This window comes from Zea mays, chromosome 8 (genome assembly GCF_902167145.1).
Source record: "Zea mays cultivar B73 chromosome 8, Zm-B73-REFERENCE-NAM-5.0, whole genome shotgun sequence".
Taxonomy (NCBI): domain Eukaryota; kingdom Viridiplantae; phylum Streptophyta; class Magnoliopsida; order Poales; family Poaceae; genus Zea; species Zea mays.
The window spans coordinates 143,021,955-143,034,136 of NC_050103.1; positions in this window are offsets into that span (position 1 = coordinate 143,021,955).

The following is a 12,182-nucleotide window of genomic DNA, read 5'->3' on the forward strand; positions in this document are numbered from 1 at the left end:
CGGCGATAAGCCCACTACAAGCCAAGGGAGCACTTCATCGGAAGAGTCCCGCACCAAGAGAAGGGAGAAGAAGAAGAACTCCTCCAAGCGGAAGGAGAAAAGATCTCCCTCTTCTCACCACAAGGAGAAGAAGGAAAAATCTTCTTCTCACAAGCCGCATCGGAGTGGGGACAAGCCCAAGAGGATGAGGAAGGTGGTCTACTATGAGACCGACACTTCATCGACATCTACCTCCGGCTCCGACGCGGCGTCCGTCACTTCTAAACGCCAAGAGCGTAAGAAGTATAGTAAGATTCCCCTACGCTATCCTCGTGTTCCTAAACATACACCTCTACTTTCCGTCCCATTAGGTAAACCACCAACTTTTAATGGTGAAGATTATGCTATGTGGAGTAATTTAATGCGATTTCATCTAACCTCTCTCCACAAGAGTATATGGGATGTTGTTGAGTATGGTGTACAGGTACCATCTATAGGGGATGAGGACTATGACACGGACGAAGTGGCCCAAATCGAGCACTTCAACTCCCAAGCCGCAACCATCCTCCTTGCCTCCCTAAGCAAGGAGGAATACAACAAAGTACAAGGGTTGAAGAACGCCAAAGAGATTTGGGATCTTCTCAAGACGGCGCACGAAGGTGATGAACTCACCAAGATCACCAAGCGGGAAACGATCGAGGGGGAGCTCGGTCGCTTCCGTCTTCGCCAAGGGGAGGAGCCACAAGACATGTACAACCGGCTCAAGACCTTGGTGAACCAAGTGCGCAACCTCGGGAGTACAAAATGGGATGACCACGAAGTGGTTAAGGTTATTCTAAGAGCTCTTATTTTCCTTAACCCCACACAAGTTCAATTAATTCGTGGTAATCCAAGATATCCACTAATGACCCCCGAGGAAGTCATCGGGAATTTTGTTAGTTTTGAATGCATGATTAAGGGCTCCAAGAAGATCAACGAGCTTGACGAGCCTTCCACATCCGAGGCGCAACCGGTGGCCTTTAAGGCAACGGAGGAGAAGAAGGAGGAGTCTACACCAAGTAGACAACCAATTGACGCCTCCAAGCTCGACAATGAGGAGATGGCCCTAATCATCAAAAGCTTTAGGCAAATCCTCAAGCAACGGAAGGGGAAGGACTACAAACCTCGTTCCAAGAAGGTTTGCTACAAGTGTGGTAAGCCCGGTCACTTCATTGCAAAATGTACTATGTCTAGTGACAGTGACAGGGGCGACGACAAGAAGGGAAGAAGAAAGGAGAAGAAGAAATACTACAAGAAGAAGGGCGGCGATGCCCATGTTTGTCGGGAGTGGGACTCCGACGAAAGCTCAAGCGACTCCTCCGACGACGAGGACGCCGCCAACATCGCCGTCACCAAGGGCCTTCTCTTCCCCAACATCGGCCACAAGTGTCTCATGGCCAAGGACGGCAAAAGGAAGGTAAAATCAAGGTCCTCCAATAAATATGAAACATCTAGTGATGAGGATGATAAAAATGAGGAGGAAAACTTGCGTACCCTTTTTGCCAACCTTAACATAGAACAAAAGGAAAAATTAAATGAGTTAATTAGTGCCATCCATGAAAAGGATGATCTCTTGGACTCCCAAGAGGACTTCCTAATCAAGGAAAACAAGAAACATGTTAAGGTTAAAAATGCTTATGCTCTAGAGGTAGAAAAATGTAACAAATTATCTAGTGAGCTAACCATATGCCATGACACTATTGCCAACCTTAGAAATGAAAATGTTAAATTAATTGCTAAGGTTGATTCTCATGTTTGCATTGATCCTAGAAATGATAATGTTGATTTACTAGCTAGGATTGATGAATTAAATGTCTCTATTGTTAGCCTTAGAAATGAGAATGAGAAACTAGTTGCTAAGGCTAAAGATTTTGATGTTTGCAATGCTACTATTTCCGACCTTAGAACTAAAAATGATCTGTTGCATGCTAAGGTTGTTGAACTTAAATCTTGCAAACCTTCTACATCTAATGTTGAGCATGTATCCATTTGTACTAGATGTAGAGATGTTAATGTTGATGCTATCCATGATCACTTAGCCTTAATTAAAAAACAAAATGATCACATAGCACAACTTAATGCTAAGATTAGTGAGCATGACTTAGAAAATGAAAAATTTAAATTTGCTAGAAGCATGCTCAATAATGGGAGACGCCCGGGCATTAAGGACGGCATTGGCTTCCAAAGGGGAGACAATGTCAAAATTAATGCCCCTCCTAAAAACTTGTCTAACTTTGTTAAGGGCAAGGCTCCCATGTCTCAGGATAACGAAGGATACATTTTGTACCCTGCCGGCTATCCTGAGAGCAAGATTAGGAAAATTCATTCTAGGAAGTCTCACTCTGGCCCTAATCATGCTTTCATGTATAAGGGTGAGACATCTAGATCTAGGCAACCAACCCATGCCAAGTTGCCTAGAAAGAAAACCACTAATCACATTGTTTCATTTAAAACTTTTGATGCATCTTATGTTTTAACTAGCAAATCCGGCAAAGTAGTTGCCAAAATTGTTGGGGGCAAACACAAGGGCTCCAAGACTTGTGTTTGGGTACCCAAAGTTCTTGTATCTAATGCGAAAGGACCCAAAACCGTTTGGGTACCTAAAACAAAGAACTAAACTTGTTTTGTAGGTTTATGCATCCGGGGGCTCAAGTTGGATACTCGACAGCGGGTGCACAAACCATATGACAGGGGAGAAAAGGATGTTCTCCTCCTATGAGAAAAACAAAGATCCCCAACGAGCGATTACATTCGGGGATGGAAACCAAGGTTTGGTCAAAGGTTTGGGTAAAATTGCTATATCCCCTGACCATTCCATTTCTAATGTTTTTCTCGTAGATTCTTTAGATTATAATTTGCTTTCCGTATCCCAGTTATGTCAAATGGGCTACAACTGTCTATTTACTGATGTTGGTGTTACTGTCTTTAGAAGAAGTGATGATTCAATAGCGTTTAAGGGAGTGCTAGAGGGTCAGCTATACTTGGTAGATTTTGATAGAGCTGAACTCGACACTTGCTTAGTTGCTAAGACTAATATGGGTTGGCTATGGCATCGCCGACTAGCCCATGTTGGAATGAAGAATCTTCATAAGCTTCTAAAGGGAGAACACATTTTAGGACTAACCAATGTTCATTTTGAGAAAGACAGGATTTGTAGCGCATGTCAAGCCGGGAAGCAAGTTGGCATCCATCATCCACACAAAAATATTATGACTACCGACAGGCCACTGGAGCTCCTACACATGGACTTATTCGGCCCGATCGCTTACATAAGCATCGGCGGTAGCAAGTATTGTCTTGTAATTGTGGATGACTATTCTCGCTTCACTTGGGTGTTCTTTTTACAGGATAAATCTTATACCCAAGAGACCTTAAAAGGATTCTTGAGACGGGCTCAAAATGAGTTCGGCTTGAGGATCAAGAAGATTAGAAGCGACAACGGGACGGAGTTCAAGAACTCTCAAATTGAAGGCTTTCTTGAGGAGGAGGGCATCAAGCATGAGTTCTCTTCTCCCTACACTCCACAACAAAATGGTGTAGTGGAGAGGAAGAATCGAACTCTATTGGACATGGCAAGAACCATGCTTGATGAGTACAAGACACCGGATCGGTTTTGGGCCGAGGCGGTCAACACCGCCTGCTACGCCATCAACCGGTTATATCTTCATCGAATCCTCAAGAAGACATCTTATGAACTCCTAACCGGTAAAAAGCCAAACGTTTCATATTTTAGAGTTTTTGGTAGCAAATGCTTTATTCTTGTTAAAAGAGGTAGAAAATCTAAATTTGCTCCTAAAACTGTAGAAGGCTTTTTACTAGGATATGACTCAAACACAAGGGCATATAGAGTCTTTAACAAGTCCTCAGGACTTGTTGAAGTTTCTTGTGACGTTGTGTTTGATGAAACTAACGGCTCTCAAGTAGAGCAAGTTGATCTTGATGAGATAGGTGAAGAACAGGCTCCATGCATAGCGCTAAGGAACATGTCCATCGGGGATGTGTGTCCTAAGGAATCCGAAGAGCCTCCAAATACACAAGATCAACCATCCTCCTCCATGCAAGCATCTCCACCAACTCAAAATGAGGATGAGGCTCAAAATAATGAAGAGCAAAATCAAGAAGACGAGCCACCTCAAGATGATAGCAATGATCAAGGGGGAGATACAAATGATCAAGAAAAGGAGGATGAGGAAGAACCAAGACCGCCACACCCAAGAGTCCACCAAGCAATCCAACGAGATCACCCCGTCGACACCATCCTCGGCGACATTCATAAGGGGGTAACTACTCGATCTCGGGTTGCTCATTTTTGTGAACATTACTCTTTTGTTTCCTCTATTGAGCCACACAGGGTAGAGGAAGCTCTCCAAGATTCGGATTGGGTGGTGGCGATGCAAGAGGAGCTCAACAATTTCACGAGGAATGAGGTCTGGCATTTAGTTCCACGTCCTAACCAAAATGTTGTAGGAACCAAATGGGTCTTCCGCAACAAGCAAGATGAGCATGGTGTGGTGACAAGGAACAAAGCTCGACTCGTAGCCAAAGGGTATTCACAAGTCGAAGGTTTGGATTTCGGTGAAACCTATGCACCCGTAGCTAGGCTTGAGTCAATTCGCATATTATTGGCCTATGCTACTTACCATGGCTTTAAGCTCTATCAAATGGACGTGAAAAGTGCCTTCCTCAATGGACCGATCAAGGAAGAGGTCTATGTTGAGCAACCTCCCGGCTTTGAAGACAGTGAGTATCCTAATCATGTCTATAGGCTCTCTAAGGCGCTTTATGGGCTCAAGCAGGCCCCAAGAGCATGGTATGAATGCCTTAGAGATTTCCTTATTGCTAATGGCTTCAAAGTCGGCAAGGCCGATCCTACACTCTTTACTAAAACTCTTGAAAATGACTTGTTTGTATGCCAAATTTATGTTGATGATATTATATTTGGGTCTACTAACGAGTCTACATGTGAAGAGTTTAGTAGGATCATGACACAGAAATTCGAGATGTCGATGATGGGGGAGTTGAAGTATTTTCTAGGATTCCAAGTCAAGCAACTCCAAGAGGGCACCTTCATTAGCCAAACGAAGTACACTCAAGACATTCTTGCTAAGTTTGGGATGAAGGATGCCAAACCCATCAAGACACCCATGGGAACTAATGGGCATCTCGACCTCGACACGGGAGGTAAGTCCGTGGATCAAAAGGTATACCGGTCGATGATTGGTTCATTGCTTTATTTATGTGCATCTCGACCGGACATTATGCTTTCCGTTTGCATGTGTGCAAGATTCCAATCCGACCCTAAGGAATCCCACCTTACGGCCGTAAAACGAATCTTGAGATATTTGGCTTATACACCTAAGTTTGGGCTTTGGTACCCTCGGGGATCCACTTTTGATTTGATTGGTTATTCGGATGCCGATTGGGCGGGGTGTAAGATCAATAGGAAGAGCACATCGGGGACTTGCCAGTTCTTGGGAAGATCCTTGGTGTCATGGGCTTCAAAGAAGCAAAATTCAGTCGCTCTTTCCACCGCCGAAGCTAAGTATATTGCCGCAGGTCATTGTTGCGCACAATTACTTTGGATGAGGCAAACCCTGCGGGACTACGGTTACAAATTAACCAAAGTCCCTTTGCTATGTGACAATGAGAGTGCAATCAAAATGGCCGACAATCCCGTCGAGCACAGCCGCACTAAGCACATAGCCATTCGGTATCATTTTCTTCGGGATCACCAACAAAAGGGGGATATCGAGATTTCTTACATTAACACTAAAGATCAATTAGCCGATATCTTTACCAAGCCACTTGATGAGCAATCTTTTACCCGACTTAGGCATGAGCTTAATATTCTTGATTCTAGGAATTTCTTTTGCTAGTCTTGCACACATAGCTCATAAATATACCTTTGATCATGTCTCTTTAATATGCTATGACTAATGTGTTTTCAAGAGAATTTCAAATCAAGTCATAGGTATATTGAAAGGGAATTGGAGTCTTCGGCGAAGACAAAGGCTTCCACTCCGTAACTCATACTTCGCCATCACTCCGAGCAACTCTCTATTCTTTGGGGGAGAAATGAGCATCAAAGAAAAGAACTTCATCCCTGGGGAAGAGAGTAAAAGCTCAAAAGCTAAAGGACCGGACTTCGCTTTTTTGGTATAATCTTAACTCATTTATTTTATGACCAAAGGGGAAGATAGCACTTCAAGGGCTCTAATGATTCCGTTTTTGGCGATTCATGCCAAAAAGGGGGAGAAATGAGCCCAAAGCAAAAGGACCGCACCACCACCGCCAAATTCAAAAACTTAGTGCTTTCCAAAAGTCTTTATCATTTGGTATCCTATTGTGTTCAAAAGGGGGAGAAAGTAGTATTTCAAAAATGGTATATCAAAACCCTCTTGAACACTAAGAAGTGGATCCCTTTTAGGGGGAGTTTTGTTTAGTCAAAGGAAAAGCATTTGAAACAGGGGGAGAAAATTTCAAATCTTGAAAATGCTTTTGCAAACTCTTATTTATTTACCTTTGAATATTTGCAAAAGATCTTTGAAATGGATTTACAAAAGGTTTTGCAAAAACAAAACAAGTGGTGCAAACGTGGTCCAAAATGTTATATAAGAAAGAAACATTCCATGCATATCTTGTAAGTAGTTTTATTGGCTCAATTCCAAGCAACCTTTACACTTACATTATGCAAACTAGTTCAATTATGCACTTCTATATTTGCTTTGGTTTGTGTTGGCATCAATCACCAAAAAGGGGGAGATTGAAAGGGAATTAGGCTTACACCTAGTTCCTAAATAATTTTGGTGGTTGAATTGCCCAACACAAATATTGGACTGACTAGTTTGCTCTAGTGTATAAGTTATACAGGTGCAAAAGGTTCACATCTAGCCAATAAAAAGACCAAGTGTTGGATTCAACAAAGGAGCAATAAGGCAACCGAGGGCACCTCTGGCTGGAGGCACCGGACTGTCCGGTGTGCACCGGACAGTGTCCGGTGCGCCCGTAGACTTCGTTTTCTACCCTTCGCCAGAGGACTTCGACTTCAACCCTTCGCCCTTGGGAATTCGCGGAGGCCGGCGCGCTATAATTCACCGGACTGTCCGGTGTGCACCGGACATGTCCGGTGCGCCAACGAACCGCGGCCTCCGGAACTCGTCATCCTCGGGTTTTCACGACAGCCGCTCCGCTATAATTCACCGGACTGTCCGGTGTGCACCGGACTGTCCGGTGTGCCAGCGGAGCAACGGCTCTCTGCGGCGCCAACGGCTCCCTGCGGAGCATTAAATGCGCGCGCAGCGCGCGCAGACGTCAGGGCTGCCCATACCGGTGCACCGGACATCAAACAGTGCATGTCCGGTGTGCACCGGACACCCCGGCAGGCCCACAAGTCAGAAGCTTCAACGGTCAGAATCCAACGGCAATGGTGACGTGGCAGAGGCACCGGACTGTCCGGTGTGCACCGGACTGTCCGGTGCGCCATCGAACAGAGGCTGCCAGCAACGGTCACTTTTGGTGGTTGGGGCTATAAATACCCCAACCACCCCACATTCATTGCCATCCAAGTTTTCCACTTCTCAACTACTACAAGAGCTCTAGCATTCAAATCTAGACACACCAAATAGATCAAATCCTCTCCAATTCCACTCAAGCCCTTAGTGACTAGCGAGAGTGATTTGCTTGTGTTCTTTCGAGCTCTTGCGCTTGGATCGCATTCTTTTCTTTCTCATTTATTCTTGTGATCATACTCAATTGTAACCAAGGCAAGAGGCACAAATTGTGTGGTGGCCCTTGCGGGGAAGTTTTGTTCCCGGTTGATTGAGAAGAAGAGAAAGCTCACTCGATCCGTGGGATCGTTTGAGAGAGGGAAAGGGTTGAAAAAGACCCGGCCTTAGTGGCCTCCTCAACGGGGAGTAGGTTTGCGAGAACCGAACCTCGGTAAAACAAATCCGCGTGTCACACTCTTATTTGCTTGCGATTTGTTTTGCGCCCTCTCTCGCGGACTCGTTTATATTTCTAACGCTAACCCGGCTTGTAGTTGTGATTATTTTTGAAAATTTCAGTTTCGCCCTATTCACCCCCCCTCTAGGCGACTATCAGGACCCCGTCGCCAGGGGACCGGGTCCGGCAGATCACCCGCAGGTACTTTTGGGCATGCCTCTGGGCCCCTAGACGACCCCTAACGAACGGGGCACGGACGTCCACTCGGATTACCCGCTTGCAGCTCACCGGAGACACCATGTTCGGTGCCCATCGAGGGCAACATGGCGCTTTCCCCCCTCCTCCTTGCGGAAAGGCGACGCAGGGGCGTATGTAAAAAAGCCGAGTTTGTCCCTGATCGCCCTCTCGCCCTGTGCAGAGGCTCGGGGGCTGCTCTCGCAAACCTGGCTCCGGACGAACCGTTGACAGCGTCAACATACCAGCCCGAGAACTTGGGACCCGACCGTACACCCGGGCTACGGCTAGCTCGCATGAGGGAACAACCAGACCAGCCGAAGCATTACGCGAGGCATTAAGACCTCGGAGGAGTGAAACCACTCCTCCGAGGCCTCGGGGGCTACACCCGGCGGGTGCGCTCGCGCGCACCCACCGGAACAAAACGCAACCGAGAAAGGCTGGTCCCCTTGCAAAAAAGTGCGACGAAAGCCTCCAAGCGAGTGCTAACACTCCCTTCGAGGCTCGGGGGCTACTGTCGGGGACCATAATTAGGGGTACCCTCAAGACTCCTAATTCTCAGCTGGTAACCCCCATCAGCATAAAGCTGCAAAGGCCTGATGGGTGCGACTAAGTCAGGGATCAGTCCATTCGAGCGACTCGATCACGCCTCGCTCGAGCCTAGCCTCGGACAAGGGCAGCCGACCCCGGAGGATTTCCGTCTCGCCCGAGGCCCCCCTCCAACGGCGAACATATTTCCGGCTCGCCCGAGGCCCTGCCTTCGCTAAGAAGCAACCCTGACTAAATCGCCGCACCGACCGACCAAGTCGCATGAGCATTTAATGCAAAGGTGGCCTAACACCTTTATCCTGACGCGTGCCCCCCGGCAGAGCCGAAGTGACCGCCGTCACTTTGCCGCTCCACTGACCGGCCTGACAGAAGGACAGCGCCGCCTGCGCCACTCCGACTGCGGTGCCATTTGACAGAGTGAGGCTGACAGGCAGTCAGGCCCCGCCGGAGGCACCATAGGAAGCTCCGCTTCGCCCGACCCAGGGCTCGGACTCGGGCTCAGCCCCGGAAGATGGCGAACTCCGCTCCGCCCGACCCAGGGCTCGGACTCGGGCTAAGTCCCGGAAGACGGCGAACTCCGCTCCGCCCGACCCAGGGCTCGGACTCGGGCTAAGTCCCGGAAGACGGCGAACTCCGCTCCGCCCGACCCAGGGCTCGGACTCGGGCTAAGTCCCGGAAGACGGCGAACTCCGCTCCGCCCGACCCAGGGCTCGGACTCGGGCTAAGTCCCGGAAGACGGCGAACTCCGCTCCGCCCGACCCAGGGCTCGGACTCAGGCTAAGTCCCAGAAGACGGCGAACTCCGCTCCGCCCGACCCAGGGCTCGGACTCAGGCTAAGTCCCGGAAGACGGCGAACTCCGCTCCGCCCGACCCAGGGCTCGGACTCGGGCTAAGTCCCGGAAGACGGCGAACTCTGCTCCGCCCGACCCAGGGCTCGGACTCGGGCTAAGTCCCGGAAGATGGCGAACTCCGCTCCGCCCGACCCAGGGCTCGGACTCGGGCTAAGTCCCAGAAGACGACGAACTCCGCTTCGCCTGACCCCAGGGCTCGGACTCCACCCTGGCCTCAGCCGACGACCTCCGCCTCGCCCGACCTAGGGGCTCGGACTCGGCCTCGGCCACGGAAGACAGACTCGACCTCAGCTTCGGAGGAGCCTCCGCATCGCACAACCTAGGGCGCAGGCCAGCCACGTCAACAGGAGGCGCCATCATCACCCTACCCTGAGCTGACTCGGGCCACAGGGAACCAGACCGGCGACCCATTTGGCTAGCTCCGCCAGATAGGCAATGATGGCGCCCCGCATGCTCTGTGACGACGGCGGCTCTCAGCCCCCTTACGGAAGCAAGAGGACGTCAGCAAGGACCCAACCGCTCCGACAGCTGTCCCTCCGCCAGGCTCCATCGCTCCTCCGACGGCCACGACATCACACCAGCCGGGTGCCAAGATCTCTCCGGCTGCCACGACGGCATGTACTTAGGGCGCTAGCTCTCCCCCGCTAGACACGTAGCACTCTGCTACACCCCCCATTGTACACCTGGATCCTCTCCTTACACCTATAAAAGGAAGGACTAGGGCCCTCTTAGAGGAGGTTGGCCGCGCGGGGACGAGGACGAGACAGGCGCTCGCTTGGGGCCGCTCGCTCCCTCTCCCGCGTGGACGCTTGTAACCCCCTACTGCAAGCGCACCTGACCTGGGCGCGGGACGAACACGAAGGCCGTGGGATTCCCACCTCTCTCACGCCGGTCTCCGGCCGCCTCGCTCTCCCCCCTTTGCGCTCGCCCTCGCGCTCGCCCTCGCGCTCGACCCATCTGGGCTGGGGCACGCGGCGACATTCACTCGTCGGCCCAGGGACCCCCCGGTCTCGAAACGCCGACATATCGTGTCAGTCTAAAGTGTAGAAACAGTGATCTAGCTCAGCCCTAAAGCACACTGGATATTCATCAGACCATGACGGTCCAAGCTCGACCCATATATTTAAACCACATAAAGTCCATAGTTTACTAAATTAAAGAAATTAAACATTGCGAGCTTCGTCGAGCTGGAACCCGCTTAAATATAGCCTATGAGTGCGGGCCATGCTGGAAGCACGGTGTGGGGGATAGATATCCCCTGGGTCCACTAAAGAAGTAATAGGCCTCACGAAAGGCCCGAGGGCCCAATAATTCGTAAGGTCATTCTTTCGTGGGCCTAGGGAAAGACCACCAACAAAGAAGAGAAGACGTGAGACCCGGACGGCCCACAACGTCGAACGAATGAATCACAACAAAGACCCGACTTTCCCGCGCTGAAGCCCCATGCAGCGCAGCCATGCGAGGATAAGTCGGCGAGGGTTACGTAGGGATAGACTCAAGAGGTTCACTATCTTTTAGCTACTTGTTGTTATCATATCACATGTACCGCCCCACGGTCGAGTATATAAGGCCTAGGGGGCACCCCTTCAGAACGATCGACTCTGTTCTACTTAGCCACCCACAAAAACTCTCTGCGCCCTCTACCCAGAGAATCCTCTTGTAACCACACTCATATACTCACCAGGACGTAGGGTATTACGCACTTCTAAGCGGCCCGAACCTGTAAATCTTGTCCATTGTCCCTCGTGCGATCGGCACGAACCATTTTGCTACAGTCGTCGACACCGTCCTACTCCTAAAAACACCTTGAGGGGCAACCCCGGGTGTGCGGTCGGACCCAAAACACCGACAGCTGGCGCGCCAGGTAGGGGGTGTGTCGACGATCCAAGCTAGCTTAATGGCCGTCACCTTTCACAGCAAGATCACCATGCGTCCCGGATCCATATTCTGCTTCGGGACAATCTCATCCGTGGCGGACGAAGAAGGAATCCTACACCGCCTCGCGGATCTGCCGGAACAGAAGTCTCCTCCAACAAACTCCGAAAATGCTGGAAAGACGCTACCTCCGGCTCTTTGGAACAAGATCGTCTCCGGGGAGGCTGGAGCTAGAAGCTCGCTGACCCGGAAGACTCCGCTGTCTACTTCCCCGACGAAAGAATGGACACAGATCATGAGAAGGAAGGAGATCAGGGAGAGGCCGGTCGTTCTTCCCGTTCCTCCGACCTCAAAGGAGAACGGAAAGAAAGTCACCGCGGCAGCAATACCGTTCTACCCCGACGTCCTCTTCATCGGGAGGGCAGAGTCGCCCGCCGTCTCCGATGATGAACCGACCGCGCCCGGAGAAGAACCGCCTCAGCGAGAATCCCGCCGACGAAGGAACCGACGCAGAAACGTTCGACGACATCACGCAGCTGGAGAACGGGATCCGGAGCAGCCTGTCTCGCGAGACGAGGTCTCAGAGATAGGAGAAACTCCGGAAGAACGCGTCTTCAGGGAACGAAGGAACTCCCGACGACGTGATCGCCGTCGGACTCAGGAGCAAGCCGAACAAGATGCAAGGCAACGACGCGAGAATCCGCTCTTCGGGCG